At 41.8% G+C, this 26,168-nt stretch overlaps 1 protein-coding gene across 1 annotated transcript in view; it reads left to right on the forward strand.

Moving 5' to 3' along the window:
- The first annotated feature begins 1,162 nt into the window (after positions 1 to 1,162).
- ANO4 (anoctamin 4) overlaps positions 1,163 to 26,168 on the forward strand; it is a 249,092-nt gene continuing 224,086 nt past the window's right edge. The window contains exon 1 of the mRNA XM_081083106.1: positions 1,163 to 1,548. The gene's annotated coding sequence lies outside the window, so the exon portion shown is untranslated. The remainder of the gene's footprint in view (positions 1,549 to 26,168) is intronic.

Raw genomic sequence — 26,168 nt, forward strand, 5'->3', positions numbered from 1 at the left:
GGCCTGCATGCCCAGAGGGTCTCAGATTCAATTCCAGTCAAGGGAAGGTACCTGGGTTGCAGACTCAATCCCAGACCCCGGTTGGGGCCCATATGGGAGGCAACCAATTGCTGTATCTCTCTTACATTCCGCCCCCTCCCCCCTTCCACAGTCTCTAAAAGTCAATGGGGAAAATATCCTCAGGTGAGGATTAACAAAACAAAACACACACACACACACACACACACACACCAGGTGACCCAAGAGCAATCTCTCCAAGTTAAAAAAAAAAAAAAGTTCTGATGTTTTACTGTGGAGTCCAATTGGACTGGCATTTAACTTTAAAACTTGCTTCCCCAATTTAATCATCAGCGAGCTCTAAGTAATTAATATAGGTACTGAGTGTATAGGTTTCATATTAAAATAGAATGGGGGGAAAGGCAAGTGGGAGGAGTGTAAAATTCCTCACTCATCCTTTAGTCACCAGTGTGGGATTTCTCCCCTGCTGCTTCCCTTAGTCTAGCTCAGACTCCCAAACTTCAGTGGCACTGTGAATTATGCTACAGGGTTGTTTATTCAGAACCACATAGTCTGTGCCTGATGGGTGAGTTCAGAGACCTCAGAGGAATATGTTAGCTATCTTTATAAACTCGTCCTGAACAGATTGCACAAGAAAATGAATGAACAGAGATGCAAATTTCTGAAGAGACCCTTAGCCTTTCCTGTCTACATTTCTCACTTGTGACATAGGGAGGCCGGCCCCTGGTCATGTCATCCTGCGCTTTGGGCAAAGTGCCATTGCTGTCCTCGTCATGACCTCTCTGGGCACATGAGCGGGGCTGCCTGATCTGTGAGAGGCCGTCGCCATCATTTAGAGTGGGTTTCAGGTCGGCTCCTGATACAGGTGCTGTGGGCTATGCAGGAAACTTCCCGAGTGGCTGGTGTAACTATGGGGCGTTGCTTCTTGGTTTTAATAACAAGCAGATCTTATCAGCAACTGGGTGGAAGGTAAATCGCCCATCTTTCTAAACTTCTGTGGAGGCAGGGGGCTGTTCTGCCTCTCAGAACCGGCTGTCATCGGCGGCTGCTCTCCTGTCACACTGACACGGCCCCCTGGCTGGGCTGATTGGTCGCTGGCAATAACTGATGTGGAATACTGATATTCTCGCTGGCGGTTCCTTCCACGCCAAAGAGGCTCCTCTTCTCGCCTTCCTGACCCCAGCCCGGTGCGCTGCTCAGCCTCCCCAGACCTTGCCGCCCCTGCACCCCGGGGGAGGACCAGTCCTGGGCGTGATGCTCTGAGGCTGCTGAAATCCGCCAGGCTGCTTTCACTCCGGCTCGCTCTCGGGAGAGTCCTGCTCCAGACTTCTCAGGGTTTTTACAGCACAGACAACTGTATGCGGGCCCCTGGGGAGGCTGCAAAGGACTCCTGTGTGGTGGTTTTATCGCCTTTCATCACTTTGCTGGCCGCATCCCCAGCCCTGCCTGGAGCTTGATGGTGGATTTCTTTTCTTGCCTGAGAACCGAGGAAGGATCCCTCTCCTTCTGTTGACTCTTTCTATTTTTATGGTAAGTGCTTGCCTTGAATGAGCTGGTCTGCGGCAGTGAAGGGAACGCTCTCGCTGTCTCTCTCTCTGGCTCGCTCTCCCCAGCTCAGCTTGGTGACCTTCTCTCTGCGGTCCCCCTGTTTACATGCATCCATGTCAGGGGAGCTCCCTAAAATGCCAGGAGTCATTTGTCCGGATTGCCTGCCTCTTGATTTTTATCCTTTGCCAGAAACCCCAGCTCCTGGGCTGTGATGGAAACATAAGCACTCCTCTCTCTTTGTCCTTGAAGCGGCAGCTGGGAAATGTGCTCAGGATGGTGAATTGCAGCAGTGTGCAGGGGATCTGTGCAGGGGGCACTGGCACATTTGGGCAAGATGAATTCTTGGCATCTGGAGGGGCACTCTCTGGGAATCTGGAAGGCGTGGGGCTGATCCACCCATGGAGCAAACTCTTCCATCTTTCCGGGTGCAGGCGAGCACATGCATGAGTGATGTCGGAGTCCGCTGCGGGCAGTGGTGCTTTTGCACACCTGCCGGTGGGTCCAGGATGGCCCTGGGTCCTGTGGCTTCAACAACTTGGGCAATAACATTGGCGGCGGGAGGAATCCTGCACTGGCTCACGGGGGTAGACTGCATGACCTCATCGCTTCTTTCCCTTTGGAGTCTCAGGGTGCCTGTTCTGCAAACCATATTTTGCATCCTGTTCGGAGGGTGGTGTGTCAGTGACGATGGGAACCTTTTTGAGTTGACAGCGTAGTTTCGTCCTCCCGCTGGGAGGTAACATGCTGTGAGGCTGTGAGAGCGGTTAGACTTTTCTAAGAGAAAATAAGCAGGTTCCCAAGGAAGAACATGCGTGTTGCAGTGTCCACGGGCAGATTGTTTACCCCAGGGCATTCCTCTTGGAAGAGGGCTCTGATGTTTCACCTGGTCTCCCGAGGCTTGCTGCAGAGGGTGCCACAACTTCAAGCCCAAAGGAAGCCAAGAACATTTTGGTATAGTTCTCACCTTGTGGAGCCTGTGATTGAAGGGGTCTCTCTTCACAGGGACATTTTCTTCTTCCTCTTTTAATTTTTTTTTTTTAACTTTTGGTAGCAGGTGTGTTGAAGTATTTTGGTCAGTGCAGCATCCCAGAGAATAAACGTCACAGTTGTAATTCGGCTTCGTCCTTTCCTAGTCTTGGGCTAGAGATGGGTCAACTTCTCTGATTTCTAATTCTGGTCCATTTCACTCTCAGGAAGCTTCCCATTCCACGCAACTCAGGCTGTGGTTTATAGGATACTGTACTCATACATGTGATTGGGGGTTGGGGGATGGGTCATAAAGGAGGAAAAAGCTGTGGAATGAAGTTGCTGGTCTCTCCCCCTGTTGCCTGGGAGTTTGGAATGTAAAGTTCCTTAAGGTCCTGCTCATTCTCACCACTTTTGTTTCCACCATCCGTGTGGATTTTTCTTAGAATAGTGGTGATGACATATGCTTTTCCCTGGGTCCTGAGTAACAACGTTTGGTGTTTTAATTTTGCTGGAGGGTTCTTTGCGTATATGGATGCATGCGTATACATATCTGCAAATTCTTGCTCTTTATTTAAATGGTAGTCCAGTTGCAGAGTAAAACCACAGTGAGTTAACAGCAACAGCAACGAATTCAGATCCTTGCAGACTGCAATCTCTGAATCCTTAAACAATGTTTCAGTTACTTTCAGCATTGTTGAGATGAGCTGTCTTCACATCCACTCTTTCCTACCCAGATTAGGGTTCCCTGCAAGATAGTGCTTTGACTGGCAGAGTTCTCTGCTCCTTTGATAATTCTTTAATGCTTAGTTGTTTACTTTCATCCTTAATAGTTGTTTTCTTACTTTGCTTAAATTTTTTTGGTCCCGTTGCAAGGATTTTTATCAGGTGCTTGGCAACTCAGCTTGAAGTATTCATCAGCTTGGGTGTCATGGAAATAGACACTTATTTCACACTGCGGGCAATTTCAGATGTGACTAGGAAAGACTTCATTTTGATTAGTAGCAACTTTAGCTGCGAGATTAATTCCTAGACTTGTTTTATTTTGCTGAACAATGTTTATCTCTGCAATCAGAACTGCATATATATATGTATATATATACACATATATATATGCAGAGACACTAATGTACTGTTTACTTGTGACTATTATGTGTTTATATTTTTAATAGTTGCAGCATGCTCACTTAGAGACTAGAAGAAACATTTCTGGGATACTGAGAAATTGCTTAGCGCTCTCTATCCTCTAGCTAACTTTTTTTTTTTCCTGGTAGGGATTTTCCCACCCCCCACACCCCTCCTCCATATAACACCTTTGGGAATTTCTTTGAATCTGGAGAGCCATTCTTCAGCCTTTCCTTGTATCAGGGCATAGTGTCGTGTTAATTTCTTTGCAGGGTCTCCAGCGGCAGCATAGAAAACTACTGCAGGAAAAATGCACAAAAGCAGAGCCTCTTGGTGTGATGAAGTCACTGCAACATTTTATTTGCGTGTGCTGATTTAGCTGCTGTGCCTTACAACTGATTTTGCCTGCAACCCTAGCAAATCAAAGTTATTTGAAACGGCTCTGGAATCACCTCGATTGGTTGCCGAGGCAATTATTCACTTTGCACATTTCTTAATGACAGCTATCATTGAAACAGTGTTCTTCCTCTGTTTCTTTTCGGTGTTGTTTTTCATTTGAAACCGGCAGCTTATATTGTGAGTCACTGCTTTCCATTTTTATTTTCTTTCTTTCTGCTTTCTTCCTTTCCCACTTTTGCTTTATATATGTTTCTATACATGAACCTGCATATGTGTACACATATAAACTCTGATAGTGAAAATTGGCGGTTAGCGAAGAGGTGGCTACAGCTTCTCTTTTCGTAACCAAACTCCAGTGTTCAACCTGTAATCACGTAACTGAAAGAAGAAATCGCTCCCATTAATATAAATATAACCTCATGCCTCTGCAGACATTCTTGTCATTGAAACTGTTTCCCATAGCTGATTGCCAGGACCAGAAATAGAATCCGTTTTGCATTTTAATTAATGACACTCTGCGTCTGTCTAGGTTGGACTGCCCTTAAATCCTTACATGTTTACTATCTAAAAGGTCTTTGTGTTAAGAGGGGGAGTTTATGGGTGATACCAAGTAAAATCATTTGATTATGTGATATAACCTTTCTCTGGGAATTGAATGAACAGTATCATTAAGGATGTTGGCTGAATTTTTCTGTTGCTTTTCCCAATGCAATTAAATCCATATATCCCCTTTATTCTCCACAAGCCTTTTTTTTTTTTTTTTTTTTTACTGAGTGAAATGAGTAATGCACAACTCCCACATAAAGCTGCTCAGAGGGAGGACCATGCTTTAACAGAGATTCAAAACCACTTCTGACACCAGCTATGGGGATCTACTTTGAAAGGAACTTGCTATTGCAATTGGCAACTCAGACAGATTGTATAACAACGGAGAAATGCTCAGGAGCCGTGTGGAATGCTGCATTTCGATCCGTGCTTCCTTACTGAATTCGTTTAGGACTACAGTCATTAGATCAGCTTTGCAGAAACAAATCATGTCCTCAGTAGTATAACAACCTAACCAGGCTGTCATAAATGTTTGTGTCGCAAGTTCTGTCTCATGGGTGGTAGAGGGAGATGGCAGAAGTTTGGAGGAGACCCAAATCACAGCCCCAAAGTAATGCAAGATGAAAGGGGAATATTCTTCCCTATAGTTAGCGTTTAATTCTCCAGAAATACCATGGGCTCTTAAGTCTGAAGAGCTAAGAGATTGGTAAAAAACACATAGTGACAGGTTTTGAGGGCCTTTTCTCTAATAGAAATCCTTGACCCTTAATTAGGCACCTGCTTAAGTGACTTTCCGGCTTATGGAGCCCAATAGCCATTCTCACAGAAAGCAGACATATTGTAATACAGCAGGAATTCACTTATATTTTCCCAGTTGGTCTCCCACTGGGACCTCCTGTGCGTGTCAGAGAGGGAATGAGTGCCTGGAGATCATGAGAGACCCCGGCCAGTCACAACAGGATGACTTCAGGCTCCCAGGTTCTAGTCCAGCTCTAGCTGCTAACTGTCTGTAAGACTCAAACTCATGTCTTCTACGTTGGGCTGGGGCCAGATGATCTCAGAGGGCTCCCCCACCCAGTACAAACTGTGAACTGTTATTGTACCTCTGATAGTGACTAGGTAGATGGTAATTTCTAAAGCAGCGGACTCATCCTGAAAGGGACGGGCTATACCTTCCCTTGACCCTACAAAGCCCACAGAACTACGGCAGTGACACATGCGTATCAAAGTGTGGTAATGGTGAACCTTCGTGGACAGGGCTCATGTGTGTATGATGATCAGCTGCTGACCCTGGGACGTCTTGAAACGTCTCTCCTTACCATCCAAAGGGACCTTGAGGTCACCTGCCCTCTTCCTTTCGAGACAGGGAAACTGAGGCCCAGGGAAGTTAAGTGCCTTTCTCAGGGTAGGAGACCTGGTTAGCACCTGGGCAGGACAGTTCAGTGCAATGTCCATGGGTTTACTCAGACCCCTGTTTCATTCCTGGTGTGGGGATGAAACACAGCTGATACTTGCTGTGTCTTTCATTGCTCACAAAACTGCCTTGTGGTATCTAACTCACTGGGGTCCATTATTTCTGGGTTCATTTCAGGCAGATTACGTGGCTGTACCAGTCAGAGTGAGTCATACCAAGCAAATATTTATGGTAATTTGTTCATGCTCGTGTGGAAGTGCATTTTTTATATTGAAATTCTGCTTTGCTTATGAACATTTCAAGAATTTTACACGAACACTATGCTTAAGTGTCCCCTTATGCTTCAATTATTTAGTTGATTATTTCTGTTTTGCAAAGAGGGGGTGATGCTTATGGATTCATTCCTTCATCCATTCATTCACGTAAGACTAACTGAGCACCTATTGTGTTCACCCTAATGTCAGACAGTTGAAATCAGTGGTGAGACAGCCGGATGCAGCCACTGCTTTGAGGAAGTTCAGAATCTAGTTATGATTCACAGAGTTGATCATCTTTTGATGCTCAGCCAGTGATCGCTTACTGTTCCACATGGTTTCTCAAAAAAAAAAAAAATCCAGTCAAAAAATAGTTCTTGCCCATGATTATTACACGGAGAAGTTCCTTTGATAAAAAGACACCTTTGCTGTCATCACGACACATATTGTACAGTTTTCCAACACAATATTTTTAGCTTCTGATTTTGTTAAAAATAGAAATAGACTTAGAACAAAAGAGATTAATTAGCTAAGCTTGTTTGCTCTGTTGTTCTGACTTAAGAAATGACAATCCCATTCTTTGGCCAAACTTACCTGTTGCCTGGAATCCTCAGTTGATAGTCTGAATTGCATAGTGTCCATGGAACAAATTGCAGGTGAATAAGCATCAGGGGGTGAATAAGCATCACCCCCTCTGCAAAACAGAAATAAATAATCAACTAAATAGTCAAGCATGAGGGAAGACTTAAGCATAGTGTTTATGAAATTCTTGAAATGTTCATAAGAAAAGCAGAATCCTATATAATAAAAGGCTAATATGCAAATTGTCCTCTCGGGAGTTCGACCAGGAGACCGGAAGTTCGATCATTCTCTGTGATGTGTGCTGACCACCAGGGGGTGGCGTGGAACATGGTGGGTGACCAGTGGTGGCAGGGCGCTGAGGGAGCAAGGGAAGGAGGAGGTGGGGAGGCTGGGAGGTGGGGAACCTGATCGGCCCTGATCGCTGGCCAGGCCTAGGGACCCTACCCGTGCACTGGGCCTCTAGTTTCAATATAAAAAATTGGCCATGCATACCATCGAAATGGACAACCCTTGCCTTCTTGTTTTGCAAGCCCCCTGGAGTGTTCCAGAAGAACCAGAACATTTGCAATGCTCAGAAATATGCAGCTCTCGCTTTCCTTAGTGCCTTGCACATTCTCTTTCCTCTGCCTGGAATGTCTCTCCTGTTTCTTCAGACTAATTTCCAGGGCAAGTTCAGATATCATCTCCCATGGAAGCTTTTTGACACTTATCACCTTTGTGTGACTCTTATTGTACAAAGCTGAACTAGGTTGACCACGTCTGTCTCTTGCATTCCTTAGTACAAAGATTTCATAGGACTTAATAGACTATACTGTAATTATTTGTCTACTTGGTTCTCTCCCAAATAGACATTTTGTTTCTTGAAGACGGGGACTTTATTTTTATCTCTGTACTGCAAGGTCTAGTTCAGTGACTGCTATAACAGATACCCAATAATTGTTGAACATGTAGATTAGGAATGACTATCTAAAACCAGTGGTGATGGTTTTATATTGGTGACTGTTGCTCTATGTAGAAAAGGAATTTTTCAGAGCAATGTGATTATATAAATTATAGTGAGAAGAATCAAGAGTTTGGCAGCCATTAGAAATTCTGAGCAAACCTCAGAAAATGTCTCTGCCTCCAAGTGAGTTCCAAAAAAGTAAACATCAAGAATTTATTAAGTTTCTTCTATAAGCAAAGCATTGTGTTAGGTCCCCAGGAATGAAAGATTAAAAAATAAAAAAAGAGGTAGACTTCTAGTCAAGATGGCAGCGTAGGTAAATGTGGTACTCGCCTCCTCCCACAACCACATCAAAATTACAGCTAAACTAGAGAACAGCCATCATTCAGAACCACCTGAAATCTAGATGAATGGAAGTCCTACAGCAAGGGAATTAAAGAAGAAGCCACACTGAGACTGGTAGGAGGGGTGGAGACGTGAAATGGGGTGGTCCTACATCTCAGGATTCTAGTGCCAGGAAGAGAAGTCCCCAAAACTTCTGGCTGTGCAAACCAGCAGGAATTGTGGCTGAGGGAGATGGAAGCTACTGGAGCCCCAGGCAGGTCCTCTTAAAGGGCCCATGCACAGACTTACCTGGACTTGCTCATCTGAGCTCCAGCACTGGGGTAACAGCTCGAAGGGCACCAGGGACGTCGGGGGAGGAAAGGAATTATCTGGCATCAGGACAAGAGCGGCAGTTTTCTGCTAGCTATACCGAAATGCTGGCAGAAGCCATTGTTCCCTTTTTGAGACTCCTCCACCCTCCCACAGGGCTGACTGGCAGGCACCATATCTGAATCTCCATCAACCTAGTTCATACTATTTGCCCCACCCTGGTGATTCCCTGAGACTCTGCCACACCCAACTTTTGGGCTCACCCAAGCTGTTTCCAGTGGCATTCCCATATGAATGGTCTATCTTGACTCATTCTTCAGACTTTCCTAAAATCTCTCAAACAAACAGCATCTGGCCTCAGAATGCCTGGTACTTATTGATAAGTGGCCCCAGGCCTGGTACTAGCAGCAACCACCTTGGTTCTCAGTTTGCCTCAGCAGGATATCTCCAAGACCAGCACAAGTCACAGCCATCTGCAGATCGCTTTTTAGCTAACCGGGCAGAACACAGGTGGTGGCTGACCTTGGTCTGCACCTCCTGGAAGGCCCCAGAGCCAGCGTACCTTGTGGACAGCTTCAGACCATGTCAAAGCACTCCTTAACCACCTCCACAAGCAACACACTCAAGAGGTGAACTCAGTGGGCACCAGAGCCCTGCTAAAGTAAGTCCTGCTCTGTGGGGTAAGCCCCTGCATAGCTGACCCTCCACAGGGGTCAATGACCATAGCCAGTCCTTGCAGTAGACTGGCTTGAGGGTGAATCCCTCCCATTGATGTGCCAATAGCAATCAACGCTCTCAAATACAACAGGAGAATGTACACATCCTAAATTGGGGGAAGGCATACCTGCAGTGCCCCAGCTCATTGGTGGGGAGGCTGAGTCACTGGATCCTACAGAATACATACTACATAAGGCCAATCTACCAAGTACTGGAGATGTAGCAACTATACCTAGTGCATAAAAACAATCACAGGGAGGCTGTCAAAACAAGGAGACAAAGAAACATGTTACAAATGAAAGATCAGAAAAAGAACCAAGCAAAATGGAAATGAGCAACCTAATAGACGTAGAATTCAAAACACTGGTTATAAGGATGATCAGTGCACTTAATGAGAACTTCAGTGGCATAAAAAATTATATGAAAACTATAAAAAACAACCAGTCAGAAATGAAGAATAATTTACAGGGAATCAACAGTAGAGTAGATGAAGCTGAGAATCAAATCAGTGATTTGGAATATAAGGAAGCAAAAAGCACCCAATCAGAACAGCAAAACGAATTTAAAAAAATGAGGATAGTGTAAGGAACCTCTGGGACAACTTCAAGCATACCAATGTTTGCATCACGGGGATGCTTGAAGTCGAAAAGGGAGCAAGAAATGAAAACCTATTTGAAAAAATAATGGCAGAAAACTTCCCTAACCTGGTGAAGGAAATAGACATACAAGTCCAAGAAGCGCAGAGTCCCAAACAATATGAACCCAAAGAGGCCCACACCAAGACACATCATAATTAAAATGCAAAAGGTTAAAGACAAAGAGAGAATCTTAAAAGCAGCAAGAGAAAAGCAGTTAGTTAGCCATAAGACTGTCAGCTGATTTCTCAACAGAAACTTTGCAGGCCAGAAAGGATTGGTAAGAAATCTTCCAAGTGATGAAAAGCAAGGACCTACAATCAAGATTACTCTACCCAGCAAAGCTATCATTTAGAATTGAAGATCATATAAAGAACTTCCCAGACGAGAAAATGCCAAAGGAGTTCACCAAACCAGTATTACATGAAATATTAAAGTCTTTAAGAAGAAAAAGAAAAAGAAAGGTAAAAATATGTATGAATAATAAAATGGCAATAAGTGCATATCTATCAGTGATTTAATATAAAAAAAATAAACAAGCAGAACAGAACATAGAGTTATAGATATAGAGAACATTTTGACAGTTGCCAGATGAGAGGGGGGTTAGGAGATTGGCAAAAAAAGTGACGGGGTTAAGAACTACAACTTGGTTGTTACAGAATAGTCATGGGGATGTAAAGTATAGCATAAGGAATATAGTCAGTAGTATTCTAATAACTATGTATGGTGTTAGATGGGTACAGGATTTATCAGGATGATCACTATGTCTAATGACCGGGGATACACCTGAAACTAATATTATATTGTATGTCAACTGTAATTGAAAAACAAAAAAAAAATGATTTAAGTTGAAAAAAAAAAAAAAGTAACACCTTAATTTCTGTCCTCCAAAAGGCCACAAATTAGTAAGGATTTGTTCCATGTGTCGATGACCTGGTTACAATGCAGACTGTTAGAAATAGAGATTTTAGTAGGCTGTAGACTTACAGTAAGGCAGAGGGAAGAAAGGGCATTCTAGAAAGAGGAGCTGGCTAGAGATTTGATAATGTGTCAATAATGAGGTGGCTTTGGTGGGGCAGTTGGCAGAGTGGAGAGTGGGGCTGAGGGAAGGGGAATGGAAAATGCAGAGGAAGGTGAGGAATCTTTGGCTAGGGGAGATGGGAGTAGTACAGGGGTGGGCAAACTTTTTGACTCGAGGGCCACAATGGGTTCTTAAACTGGACCGGAGGGCCGGAACAAAAGCATGGATGGAGTGTTTGTGTGAACTAATATAAATTCAAAGTAAACATCATTACATAAAAGGGTACAGTCTTTTTTTTTTTTTTTAGTTTTATTCATTTCAAACTGGCCGGATCCGGCCCGCGGGCTGTAGTTTGCCCACCCCTGTAGTAGTATCTAAATGGCAGTCTGTTTCTGAAAGTTGGAAGATAATTAATATGGTCTAGAAAAAGCCAAATGGAAATTTGTTTGGAATCTCTCCTCAGGTTTAATTAAATCAAAAGGCTGTGTTCAGCAGGGAAGAAGGGCAGTTGCTCAGTACACACTGCATAGGCTTGCTTCTCAACCATCCCTTTTGCCCTTGAGGGTACTCTTTGACATTCAAAGGAAATGAAGCCAGGAAATCTAACCTAAATCAATCCGTTGGACTTAGAGAGAGATTGAGGTCACTGAAGTATCTGTTCATACACTGTCCAGAGTGTAAAAACCCCATGGCCCTTTGATGCTTTATTACTTATAACTTAGTTATGTTTCTTTTTCTTTGGCAATTAACTCATGCTATTTACAAGGAATACAATCATTTTATGAACCAGCTGGGATATGCATGCATAAGCTAGTTTCATATAGAAGAAAAGTGACTTAGGATTTTCTGTGTGTGATGATTAAGTTCATCCCTAAAGTATGATTTCTGGTGTGGCTCTTTCTTCCTTTGTTGTTGTTTTTTCTTTTTCTTTTTCTGAAAGAATCAAGTAACATATGTTTAGGGAGTGGCAAGTTAAGTTTTGTGCATCTCAGAATTGGATCTGATCAGATGACTCCTTATCCTGACAGTAACCCAGAAGATTGGGGGGTGGCAAGGAGGATCTCAAGATATCCTGGACAGAGCATGAAAACAAATACATTTTGTTCGTGGAGCAAGAGATAATGAGATAGAAGTGAATGCATGAATTCACTCATTCATTTATCAAGGACTTGCCAAGTACTTACTCTGCTCCAGGCTCAGTTCTAGGCCCTGGAGATATGACAAAGTGAACAAAACAGTCAACATCTTGCCGGGAGGACAAGACAAGCACCTTAGCCTTTACAGAGCATGTCAGGTGGTGTAAGCATTATGGAGACAAAGAAAATGAAGACTGTCTTTGCTACTATTCTCTTCACAGTTGGGCTTTCTTTCCATTTTTTTTTTTAAACTTATACATTATATTAAAATTATCTTCTCTCCACTCACTGCCGTTAGCTCACTGTTGTTATATTTACTTTCTATCTAGTCTGTCATAAACCACAGTCTTGAGGGTTTTCTCCCCTAGATAAGTTTAGCAGTTGAAACAATTGGGAGTACTTAGGAACAAGAATTATAAACAAGCTTTTAGTTCTTGAATTGATGGAAAGGAAAAGTACTGTGGACTTCAAGGCTCATGAGTATTTGTCTCAAGGGTAAAGTTGTCAGAATTTAGATGAAGAACATGGGGAAGAAAAGGACCTGTTTCTTGCTTGAGTTTGAAGGGAGCAAGTTGGGGTGTTCTTCTGCAGCCTGGTAACTTGAGTGCAGGGAGCTCTGAGACAGCTCATTAGGAGAGGGAGGTGGAAGTGAACTAGAAAGTGAACACAAAAGCAATTTAGCAAGGTTTTTCAATTTGGGAAGAAAGGAGGGAAAGCCAGAGGGACATATGTATATCAATAAGCAACATTTACCAAAACAGGTCCTGCCTAATGTAGAACATCTGGGTGAGTTGTATAATGGAAATGGTGCTTGGAAACAAGAAGCAATATTTCTGGATTTCCCCAAATTCCCACTCTCTATTCATTGTGATCTTTAACTCAGTATCAGAGTTTCATTCTACTCCAAGCAAGCTTTTCACCCATTCGTTCTACCTTGCTTCTAAAAGAATTAGGACTTACAGGAAAGTATCTCCTGGTGGTGATGAGCCTGGGCTCTGGGGTAGACAGTCCAGTTCCCACTCTGCCTTTGCCGCTAACTCACCTTTGGACCTTGGGCAGGTTACTTAGTCACTATGTATATAATCGTCCCCAGTTATAAAAATGGGGATAACTAACAGCCTCTACCTCACTGAGTTGTGGGGGGTTGTTAAATGAGATGGTACAGAGAAAGTGCTTAGCTCAGTGCCTTCAAGAGGCTTACATTGCCCAACAATTGTTTAACTTGTTATTATCATTATTTGTCTCTCTGGTATTAGGAAGCAAGTACACACAGATGTACTAGTATGTGTGTGCTTGCTTGCTTAGCAGAACTTTTCCTTAATAATTATGATCATCCTTTCTTCTTCATGTCTCTGATTAATGGTTTTATGATGAAGCTTTTTGGATGAATTTACATTTTTTGTTACAGGTCATTTAAATGCTTGTTGTGATTTGGAATTCACTTGGATTGTAAGTCTGACTCAGTGATGTATGAACAGGGGAACTGAAGGACTACACAGCCACAGGGATCCATGGGAGGAGGGACCTACTAGACACAGTAAGTGACTTTCTGACAAGAAAAGAGAAAAACTGAGCAAGATGGCAGCAAATTATATATATATTTAAACAGAGAGGAAGGGACAGGGAGAGAGAGATAGAAACATCAGTAATGAGAGAGAATCATTGATTGGCTGCCTCCTAAATGTCCCCTCCTGGGGGTTGAGCTCGAAACCCGGGCATATGCCCTGACCAGAATTGAACATGACCTCCTGGTCCATAGGTCGATGCTCAACCATGGAGCCATGCTGGCTGGCTATTTTTATAAGTTTTTGATATTTGAGAGGTGTTAGGGATGGTTGCTCCTCAGGTGGTGCTTTGTAGCTTGCAGTTTCCTGGAGAGAATAGCTGACAGGATGGATTGGTATTGATGGGGGGAGGGTGACTAGGGAGAAGTGGTTATATGCCAGTTAGTGTATAGGAAGGATTTCTAAAAGTAGGATGGATGCCTCGGTCACAGGGCATGCGAGTTTAAAATTTTGATAGCTTTTACCACATTGATAGAAGTGTGATAATTTACTCTCCCACCGGCAACGGAGAATGCCTGTGTCCTTCCTCACTGCTAAACCCGCTAGCATTCTGATATTTGCTGGTCTGCTAGGTGAAGAGTTTAATTTGAGCATCTTTTCATGTTTTCCCTTGTGTTGTCTTCTTCTGTGAGCAGTCTGTTTGTGCCTTTTGTGAACTCACTTGTAAAAGTTGAGTGTTGGCCTTTTCGATTTTTGGGAGCTTTTCATATGTTAAAGAAATTAGCATTTCCTTATGATTTCCCCCAAAATATTTCCCCCCTAATCTGTCATTTGTCTTTGGATATTATATGTGATATTCTGAGCATAAGAACTTTTTTTATTTTCATGTAGTTAAAGTTGTCTTTTGTAGTTTCTGGATTTGGGGTAATAATCAAAAAAGCCTAACCAACGCTGGGCACATAAAACTGGTTCTTTCACAATTTCTTTTTGTATTTTTCTGATTTTATTTTTGTCTGTGTCGTTAGTTCACACTTATTTTTGGTGTAGTAATGAAATCGAAATTCAATTTTATTTTCCCCCAATAACTACCCAGTTCCCTCCAAACATTTCTTGAGCAATGTGTCTTTCCCTAGCCTGGGATGTGGTAATCCTTGAGAAAGATGATGTTTACTTAGATCAGGGTGAAGGTTGCCTGAAAGGATAGCATCATCTATTAAATCCCCTTATGCAGTTAGAACTATTTTTGGAGAATCTGCTCTGTTTTGTTGACTGTCAGCTTGTTGGCTGGCTCCACACTGTTAACTTCCCTGGTTTTATGTGTTTTAGTATCTGGTATGGCTGGTCTTCTCTTGTTATTTATTTTTTTTTGTTCCAGGATTTTCTGGATCTTCTTACATGCTTATTTTTTTTTGTATGAACTTTAGAAATTGTCTAGTTCTTTAAAAAAAACACCATGTTTTAGGGAAAGGTTAAATTAAATGTATTATCTTAGGAAGATTTTTTTTAATGAAATTGTTCCAACCTGTCCCCAAACAGGATATATATACTATTTATTCAGATCTTCTTTTATGAATCTCAGTAGTCTTTTAAAGTATTCTTTCTATAGTATTTTTTCTTTAAATTATTCAAAATGGTTTTATGGTAGTTCCTTGTCTAGTCTTCACACATTTCCAGAGGTATTGAGGGATGAGAAGAGAAAGGGAGCGTTCTTTAGGCACTATAGAATGAAAAAATTACCTGGGGAAAATATTGAAAATTTATACACGTAGATGTGATGGACTCATTTGTTTCTTTCATCGCTTCTTTGAAAACCCATATTTTGAATTGCCCATCTAACTCTAAAAAACATTTGTTTTAAATTTGCAATTGAATTTAATGTCTTCACATTCCCAAATTCAGAGCACCAGTTTCTCAGATCCTTCTTCAAATGTTCTGTATCATTGTCTTATTATTAATTTGTCTATAATTAACTCAGGAGGCAATTAATGAGCACTTACTGTAGGCCAAGCTTGAGGAATATGAATACTAATAAGATATGGCCCCTTTCTTTAAGGGCTCTGCTGTTCACCGGGCAGCTGACCTGAAAATAAATAATTATAATAAAATAAGGTAATGTGCTTTTTTGAAAATATCTGCAAGGTGGAGGTAGAGCACGGAAGGGGAAGGCTTAAGGCTGTCCTGGGGCAGAGGAGTTAGCATCTGCCCTGAGACCATTCGGATGAGTTGCAAAGCAGGGGACGCTGCTCCAGACAGAGAAACGATCAAGTGCAAAGACACTGGGGGCATAAGTGAGCTGCACGTAATTTATTCTTTGGGGCGATGTTGGAGATGAAGCTTAGCCAGAAGGCTCAGGCCAGATCTCCAAAGGCTTAATATGACAGGGAAAGGAGGTTTTGCTGTATTCTGTAGGCACTGGATAAAATTTTGAGCAGGAGAAAGACAAGGTCAGATTGTAGATAACATCCCTCTGAGAGCCAAATGCAGTCCAAATTAGAAGCACTGGTGTATGCAATGAGGGATACTGGTGTGGAGATGATAATAGTGGGCCCCGGGAGAGATGATTTCTCATTAGGCATTAGGAATGACAAAGGGACCTTATGTAAGAATTACTCATTCAATAATTACTTATTTCAGTCATCTGAAAGGCCAGGCTCTAGTCTCGGCCCCAGGATACAGCAGTATATAAAATAAATATGCTCCCTGCTCCCAAAGAGATTACGTTTAAGTAGGAGGAGATTTACAAAGAAGCTGATAAATAAACTGATGTCAGGCCATTGTAAGTGAAGCCGAATGAAGGGGAAAGTGAAGGTGGCATGAAGTATGCCGGCCAGGGCAGTCCTCTGAGCAACATGCTATTTGAGCAGAGCCCTGAGTAGGGGAGTGAGGGTGTGAGCCAGGGGATGTATGGGAAAAGATGCCCAAGCACGGGGAACCGCCTGTGCAAAGGCCTGCCCTGAGAAGAGATTGCGCTTGGCTTGATTACAGAATAGCAAGGAGGCCAGGGGCACAAGAGCAGAGTGACAGAGGAGGAGGCTGGGAGCTGGGGGTCATGGTAGGAATTCGAGTTTGCTCACAGTGAGGTGGGAAGCCAGTGCTTTGAGTACAGGAGATCCATGATTTGACTGGCAGCCTCTAAAGGATTTAATTTACTGCTGCATGGGGGACAGACTGTGTGGAGTCGGGGTGAAGGCACACCAGCTACGAGGCTGGTACAGAAATCAGGACAGAGGTGGTGATGGACCAAGGTGGTGGCATTGGAGGTCATGAGAGGTGGTAAGATATGCATCTGACTCCCACCTGGAGCTGAAAGGATGCAGGGAGATAAACCTAGGAAGTAAAATGGACACGTATAGATTAGATAACTGCTGCTAAGGAAATAGTGTCTTAAAGGGAGATGAAGAAACAATATCTGGGGGGGGGGCACTTCAGCGAGAGTAGTCAATGCGGTTAGAAGGGTGAGTGGGCCATCATGAACTCCTAAAGCAGTGGTTCTTAACCTTCTGGCCCTTTAAATACAGTTCCTCATGTTGGGACCCAACCATAAAATTATTTTCGTTGCTACTTCATAACTGTAATGTTGCTACTGTTATGAATTGTAATGTAAATATCTGATATGCAGGATGGTCTTAGGCAATCCCTGGGAAAGGGTCGTTCGACTGCCAAAAGGGTCGCGACCCACAGGTTGAGAACCACTGTCCTAAAGGTTACCTTTTATGCATCTGTGTGTACTTGCAAACCACCCTGAAATGTATGAAATGGTTCCATAGAGAATTCTGGGAATTTCCTTATTCTGGGAAGTTGTGTAAAATAGGGTTAATTGGAAATATATCAATGGTATCTACTTTTTTGAGCAATAATATTGATACATTTAAATTTACTTTAAGCAATTTCACATCCTGAGAATTTTCAGCAAATAGTAATTAGGACCCTGATAGTATAAGAAGTTGACAGCCCATTGGGATTGACATGGGAGAGGAACAATGTGGGGACACAGAAAAGGACCCACAGATCAATGGGGCTTGGGAGTGTGGGGAAAATGAATTAAATATGGCTGAAAATTATACATTGCCTAAAATTTTCCTGAGTGCTTTAAGCTGAAAGAGTTCTTTCTGAAGCCTACGTACATTTTTTCCTTTAGCAAAAGGTATAAAATGTTCCGGAGAGTGGCGTCAAGGCTAGTTCCCTTATCTCTGAAAGTTATCTTTGAGTGATGTAGTGGCCTCTGTTTCAAATAGGAAGCGTGTTTCTGTAAATCATGTGGTGTCTTAGGTCACGAAACTGAAAATACACTCATGAAAGATTTTATGGATCCCTTTTGTCAGACCCTGACTTTTGAAGGATTTTAGGCTGCTTATAAGATTTTAGATTTCCCTTGCAAAATTGAGGAAGAAAATCATGCCACAAACTGCCCTAATCACTGGGGACTAGGTAAGTTCCCACAGTATGGGACAAGTAGAGATCAAAACTGGACAGGACTGGAGACTATTGTCTTGGTCATACTGATGAAGTGATATCGTTTGACATGTTTTTTTATCCAGTTAACTGTACTTATAGTAAATCAAGTACAGTCTTGATTGAATTAAAGAGTTCCTTAAATCATGGCAGTCAATTAAAAAATCCCTTTTCCTGTTATCCCCTTAGGTCGCATTAACTGGCCCCTGCTTTTATAAGATTATATCGACTTATGTCATAGTGTTAATGGTATAGCATATATGTGTGTGAATGTATCCATATAGACATATATGCATATGTACCTTCTCCTCCCCGCCCCCGCCCCCCCCCCCCCCCCAGACTGTAGTAGTCTTTTTGAATCATGAACCATTCTTATTTTCCTTTTAGTTCTTTACATGTAGCTTAGTGTCTGGCACAAAGTAGGACCTCAGAAAATGGTTGTTGATCAAAACTTAGAAACATATTTTGTTTTTTGTTAATCCTCACCCAAGGATATTTTAAATTGCTTTTTTAAAGAGAGAGAGTAAGGGGGGAGGGAGGGAGGGAGGGAGGGAGGGAGAGAGAGAGAGAGAGAGAGAGAGAGAGAGAGAGAGAGAGAAGGAGGGGGGGAGGGAGAGAGAGAGAGAGAGAGAGAGAGAGAGAGAGAGAGAGAGAGAGAGAAAGAAACATCAATCAGTTGTCTCACATACTTTCCCCAACTGGGGATGGAACCCATAACCCAGTTATGTGTTCTGCCTGGGAATGGAACCTGCAACCCTTTGGTGTACAGGATGATGCTCCCATTAGCTGATCCACCCAGCCAGGGCTTCTTCTTGTCTTGTTGTTGTTCTGTTGATTAAATACTCCTGTACTCTGTTTAGTTTTTAATTTCGTTTGGAGACCCTAATGATTGTACCGTGTGTTCTGACTTGGTTTTATGTGACAGTCTATAGCATATTTATGACTCCAACCATTAAAAGAATAGGCAATATTTTCAAGAGAAATAGCTCTGTAGATGGTGATGGAAAGAGCATGAAACTATAGCATGAAGGTACATACATAGGTATTCATGTGTATATAACCTCATACCAGAGGAATTTAGGGTGCTGATACAAATACATAGTATTTGGCAGAGTGAAAAGAGATTAAAAAAAAGCAAGGAAGAAAAGGCGGGAACAAAATGGAACCAGGAATGCAGTTAAATGCGTGTCAGAGTGACCTAAGTGGAAGGTCCAGGGGCCACAGCTGTGGCTGTAAGCTTCCCCTCAGCCCGTGGGAAGAGGAAACACTTGCAGGAACAAAGAGAAACCAGTTGCTCTGGATGATTGTAACCACTCTTGGCACCAACATCGGAGAAGTTCTCCCAGGAATCTCCATAAAGAGTACACTGTGTTTTGTTATGAAAATCATCAGATTTTACATGGCCGATCCTCCACTAACACTTTTGTGTTGATAGCATTGCTTCAAAGCAGAGTTCTGTAAAAGGCCCTTTTATAACTGTTGGGTTCTATTCCCTATTGATCCGATTTGGCCCAGCGACACGAAGAGTAGGTGTAGTACTTGTCCTTCAAGCACTCTTCCCTGTGTGTTGTTTTTCTCAGCTGAGGTTTTGAGAATTATTCGTTGACATTGAACCTGAGGTGGCATTACTCCCAGATTCATAAAGCCTAGATTGCAGCTTTTCTTTGTGGCCAGTTGAGACTTGGTGCCTTAGCCAAATGTCAAATTAAAGCTGTGGTTAGCATCCTAGAGCGAGCTGAGTTGCTAACAAACACATTTGCCTGAAGAGCAGGCTGCCTTCCTTATTCCCAAGGGCAGCACTGGGGGAGCCAAGCAGCGGAGCCACAATTACACACGCACAGAAGATTCTGTGACACTCAGACAAATGCGTGGTCATCTCCAGGGCCTTGAAACAGGTGTTCCTGGGATATATCCAAACACTTAGCAAAGTACAGGTTTTGAAGGCATCAGTTCCCAAACTCTCAATTATATATGCTCAGTTTTATCTCTCACCTCCCCATCACAATTACTCTTTCCCATTTTAGCAAAGAATGGAATCTCTTTTCTCCTCCCCAAATATTACTGTAGTGTATTGTGCAGTGATATAAAACCCACTGGGCCCTGAACAGAACAGCAATTTGAAATATTCTCCTGCCAAATAAGTATGGTAGTGTGTGAGCAATAACAGACATTCTAACATAAACATGTACTACATTGGGATAAAGTTCTGTGGGAAGTGGACTCAGTGTAAGAATTAAAGGGTAAAAAAGAAACCCTATAAATTTCCCAGCTGCTAAGGAAGAGCTTGAACTTGGTCAGTTATTTTAAAAATGGATAATGGTGTTTGTATTAGACAGGCTTCTCTAGAGAAACAGAACTAGTAACATATTCACATACACACATGGGGCAGCAGGAGGGAGAGAGGTATTAAGAGATAAGGAACAACATAAACTGATGAACAAAAACAGATCCAGAGACAGAGAGGCATCGATCAGACCATCAAACCTCAGAGGGAAGGTAGGGGACGGTCGGGGTAAGGGGGAGAGATCAGCTAAAGGACTTGTATGTATGCATATAAGCTTAACCAATGGACACAGATAACGGCGGGGTGAGGGCATGAGGGGGGGTTGGGGGGGTGGTGGGGGGATAAGGACACGTATGTAATACCTTAATTAATACTGAAATTTAAAAAGATAAGGAATTGGCTCATTCGATTATGGAGGCAGAGAAGTCCCACATTTTGCAGTTGGCAAGCGGGAGACCCAGGAGAGCTACTGGTTTCCATTCCAGTCCAAACGCTGGCGGCTGGAGACCCAAGAAGAGTCAATATTTCAGATGAGTCCAAGGGCAGGAAATGATCGATGTCCCAGCTCAAGGCAATCTGGAAGGAGGAGTTCCCTCTTACTCAGCCTTTTGGTTCTATTCAGGTGTTCAGTTGACTGAATGAGGCCCACCCACATTAGGGAGGGCAGATCCCTTTACTCACTCATTCAGGTGTCAGTCTCATCCAGAAACACCCTCCCAGACACACCCAGAGCAATGTTTGATCAAAGTCTGGGCACCTTGTGGCCCAGATGGAACCATACAGTTAACTACCCAGGTGGGACATTAAAGTTCTGTTTGAAAATTTCACTATTTACATATGCCAGAAATTATGTTCTTTGCAATCCTGTGTCAGTTTATGATGATTCCAACTTAACTTCATGGAGGAATACAAAATTCAGGAGGGAATGTATAGGTTTTTGTTTTGTTTCTTTAAGACATACAGGGGCAAAAGGGTTTGAAGACCACAAATCTACTTCATGGACGACCAGAATAATTTTAGCCTTATATTTGCTTTATGCACAAGAAAAATCTCAAAGAGAGAAGGTTCGTCCTTTCTTTAAGCAAAGAATATGGGTTCAGAATATGTTGGAATACAACACTTCTCACTACTTCCTCCACCACCACCCAGATCAAAGCCACTGTCATCTCCTGACTATCATCTGCAGCAGCCTCCCTGCTTTGAACTTGGCTGTTACGCTGTATTCTCAACACAGAAGCTCAGAGTTACCTGGTTAAAACAGAAGTCATGTCATGTTATTTCTCTGCTAAAAATCCTATGTTGACTTCCCATGGATCTAAATAATGTCCTCGTTCAACTTGTACTATTTTCCCCCACACTCAGCTAGTTCACGCTGCTCCAGTCCTTCAACTGTTACATGCACTTTCCAATCCCAGCTCTTGGCACTGTTATTCCTTGTGCCAAAGAACACTCTTCTCTATTGTCTTCTTGGCTGATGCTTAGTTCCAACTCTTAGCCCAAATTCTCCATGGAGTCTTCCTTAACCACCCTACATGCGTTTGCACCACTTCCCACCTCTTGATATTCTCTGTCTCCTTTGCAGCTTAATTTTTCTCCATAGTATTTATCATCTTCCAACATACTGTATAATTTACTCACTTGTTTTAATATTATCTGGATTTTGGCCAAGAGATATGTAGTGGTATCTGATCGCTTTAATTTGCATTTTCCTGGTAACATATGATGTGGAATGGACTTTCTTAATGTCACCAGAAACAGAGTTAGAAGCCCCTTTACTCTAAATGCTTAGGACGGATTTTTGGGGGGCAATGGAAAAAGAATTTTAAATGAGAGAATCATTAAAGCAGTATGATATTTGCATTTCTTTTTTTTAAAATATATTTTATTGATTTTTTTATAGAGAGGAAGGGAGAGAGATAGAGAGTTAGAAACATCGATGAGAGAGAAACATCGATCAGCCGCCTCCTGCACATCTCCTACTGGGGATGTGCCCGCAACCCAGGTACATGCCCTTGACCAGAATCGAACCTGGGACCTTTCAGTCCGCAGGCCGACGCTCTATCCACTGAGCCAAACCGGTTTCGGCAATTTCTTGAACATTTTATTTTAAACAAAAACTTAAGCTGACTCGCTAATCTTTTGGCGTGGGGATAAGACCCATTCTTCAAATAAGAATCCATAAATTTGTGTTCTACATTATCTTTCTTGTATAAATCATGCCTGTAACTCATCACTTAGGCGGATTTAGACACCTGTGAAAACACCCTAAGTGCAGAATTCATTTCGTGTTTTATGATTTGCCTGATTACTACAGTTGCTGGTTCTATAGCAATTATTTCTGTATATGTGACTCAGCTTTATCAAGTGTTTCCAAAGCTTTCAACTTATTTTTTCAGAGAAATGCCAACTCTCTTTTTACACATTTCATTGTTTTGCTTGCTATTTAACTCAAATCACATAATTACAATATTAAGTACAAATGGCATAACATGGTTTGGGGACAAAGCACAACTAATTCATGAAAGCCATACAAATTAGATAAAGGGATCACAAGTGGAGGAGTGTGCTAAAGATTAGTCAATTTTCTCAGTGAGATTGGTGAGCTGTGGCACCTTCAGTCTCTGTTTTACGGAGAGACTAAAGATTGTTGGTTGACAAGAAATTGATCTAATTGACAACATCTATAAATTATGGCCTTGTGGATTGTGATGAGGTGATGATTCATTATTGGGGAACTGTGATAGAAAAATTTGTTTGCCTAGAATACAATAGATTATCCACATTATTTTCTGGCTTCTCCCCCACAGAAGGCTGTGTCATACATAACGCAGGACTCAGAAGTTGTGATTATGCCTCATATAAAAAAACATAACTTTTACTTCGCAATCATGTGTAGGTTTGATAATAACATATGTAACATAAATATTTTGTACATCATTCATATGTGTAACAGTTAACCCTTTTTATGAAGAAATGTATCCTTTGCAATATACTAATGAATAGTTTTTTGAAAACCCTTACCTCCTGGCATCCTCTTAGTTCTCCAACCCAATCTTTGATCATTCCTTTCATCGTTTGAAAGATTGGATAACAAATTGTAGTTCCCAGTATTTCATGGCTCCTTTCCTTTGCTTTTGCCATTATCTTTGTTGATATGTTCTTGTCACTTTTGATTGATTGATTGGCACTAATACGTCATCCTTCAAAACATGGCTACAGTTCAGCCTTTAAGAAACTTTGCAACACCAGTTTGGGCTCTTTGCCCTTGACTTTTGCTATCATGGTACCTTTTATGTAATTATTTAAAAATTAACTGTGTATATTAAACACTGGATTATACGTCTATTCAAGGTAAGCATTGTGTCTCGTCTACCTTTATACACAGGATTTAGTAAGGTGAGTGTGCTAAGTATTCAGTGCTTGTTTTACAAAAGAGCAGTGCGCTCAAGTTCATGGTTTGCAAAGTTCAAAACCATTCAGGTACAGAATTTTACCTTAATGACAGGCTTTTATGAAGTTTGAATGTAACGAGCAGAGACTTGGCAGAGGACTAAAAAAGGTTAACGTAAAAATTGCACTTTTAAATTACTCGACGGATAATAGATAGGTATCTTGGCTACATCCTAGTATTATCATTCAGGCCATGAAAATTTTGGGTCAACTTTAATAGATATATAAGTAATGGAAGCCTAAATATGTTATCTAAAGTTGGGTGTCTTCGTAATTGATCCCAGGATAATTTTCTATAAATTGTAGATTTCCCTCAAGTAGCTAAAGGAAATTGAGGGTGGGGGAGTTTTTATGTAATGCAGATAGAGTTAACTACTTTTTAAAGTTTTAAAAAATATTTATTATTACTGAGCATCATCATTATGAATCAGATCATTAAAACAACTTGTTTTTTTTTAACCTATATAGTAATATCTAATGGGAGAAACAGGGAGGTATTGTTGAAAGAACATTAGTCTAAGATTCAGATAATTTGGGTTTACTCCCAGTGATGCTATACTCCAGATTTGTGGCTTTGAGTATGTTCCTGAACTTTTCTTCGACTCAACTTCCAAATCTTCATGTTGGTGTTTTTTCAGCAGGAGGCGATTTTGCCCCCAGGAGATATTTGGCAACATCTGGAGGCAATGTTTGATTGTCACGATTTGGGGGATGTTACTGGCATTTAGTGGCTAGAAGCCAGAGCTATTGCTAAGCATCCTACAGTACACACAACAGTTGCCAACAAAAAAGAATTCTCCATCCAAAAATCTCAATAGTGCCAACACTGAGAAACCCTGGGCTGGCTAACCTATGAGGGGCTTTTCCCATCTAAGTATGACTCATTCTCAAACATAGGCTGATCATGTATTTTTTTCTTATTTTAAATGACCCGAAGAATATAAAAATCAGGACATTCAATAAATTTAGTTGTCAGGTAGGTCTGTAAATGGTGTCCTCATCATTTTCAATGAACTAAGTAACAGAGAGAAGAATAAATGTAGTCAAAATTTACTATTCTGCTCTTTTTCTGATTCAGCATCCTCAAATGTAAGTTAAATATAGTTGTAGAAAACCAGGATAGATGAAGTTGTTGATTTTTTTCAGCAGTGTGACAGTTTCCCATTCTGTCAAAGAGGGACTAGTAGTATTTATAGGGAAAAGTAAAAACTATTCAGTGCTTAAATACTGTAATTTAGTTGAAAACTGTATTTCAGTACATAGCAACTTTCAAAGATAGATATTCATCCCTATGATTTAAAGTAAGATTCATCAGTAGTATTACAATTGATAGTTTAGAAAACTGGATTTCATGGCTTAGGATCAGTTAAGAATGAGCACCAATGCTAATAAAATTCAAAGTTATTTTGGAGCAAATGTGTATTTTAAAATTTTTGGTATTGATGAACGGTTATGGCCTATCTGCTTCATATTTTTATGAAATAAAGATTGACATAAAGAACCTGAATCCAGCCAGTGTGGTTCAGTGGTTGAGCGTCGACCCATGAACCAAGAGGCCACTGGTGTGATTTCCGGTCAGGACACATGCCAGGGTTGTGGGCTTGATCCCTGGTAGGGGGTGTGCAGGAGGCAGCAGAACAATGATGTTTCTGTCTTATTGATGCATTTCTTTCTCTATCCCTTTCCTTCTTTCTAGCCCTCTCCCTTCCTCTCTCTCTAAAAATTCAATCAATAAAAACATTTTAAAAAGCACCTGAAAATAGGTTTCAAAAGCAGCAGCACAGTTGCCAACTACATTTTTCTAAGTATAAGATACAATTTTCATTTGTTGTTTAAAATGTTTTCTAAAGACTGGTTCTCTTCTTATCTAGTTCCCTCTCTTATTGGCCTTCTCTGCCCGCCTACCTCGACCCCATGCACACTTGACTTACCACGCAGGGAGTGCATGTTGGAACCCATGCCATGCGCCTTAGGAAGTGGGCCATGTTTTACTTGTCCTTTTATTCTTAACATCTGACATGCAGTGGCTCTAAATCACCTCCCTGTCCCCAGCTTTCAGGCTCTTTCCCCAAAGGCAGCGGTGGCATAGTTTCTGCTTGTTGCTTTTCCATTTGAATCCCTCCCTCTTGACCTTCTCCATTTCCCTACCTCCTGCCTCTCCTCTCCTTTCCTTCCAGCCTGGCTTGGCATTTACAACTTTTGTGGTTGTGTAGCTACAGTTTATGTAGCAATTTTAGATGTTTTGAATAGAGGGGGAGCTCTCCCACTTGACCTCAGCCTGTACATTGCTGGAACCCATTCATTCTTCAATCTATTAAAATCTCACTCCTTCACTTAATTACCAAAGAAACTCTTTTGAACAGTTGCTGATAATTGATGGGTCTCCTGGCTTTCTTGCCACCCCAGCGAGAAAATCGATTTCTCAAAACAAATTTCCCCTTTCCCTCCTCTGATTATTATGTAGCATGAGAATTGACAGAGCACAGATGGGATGATTACAGAACAATTTTTTTACTCTG

The sequence above is a fragment of the Myotis nattereri genome (assembly GCF_964212035.1).
Source record: "Myotis nattereri genome assembly, chromosome: 2".
Taxonomy (NCBI): domain Eukaryota; kingdom Metazoa; phylum Chordata; class Mammalia; order Chiroptera; family Vespertilionidae; genus Myotis; species Myotis nattereri.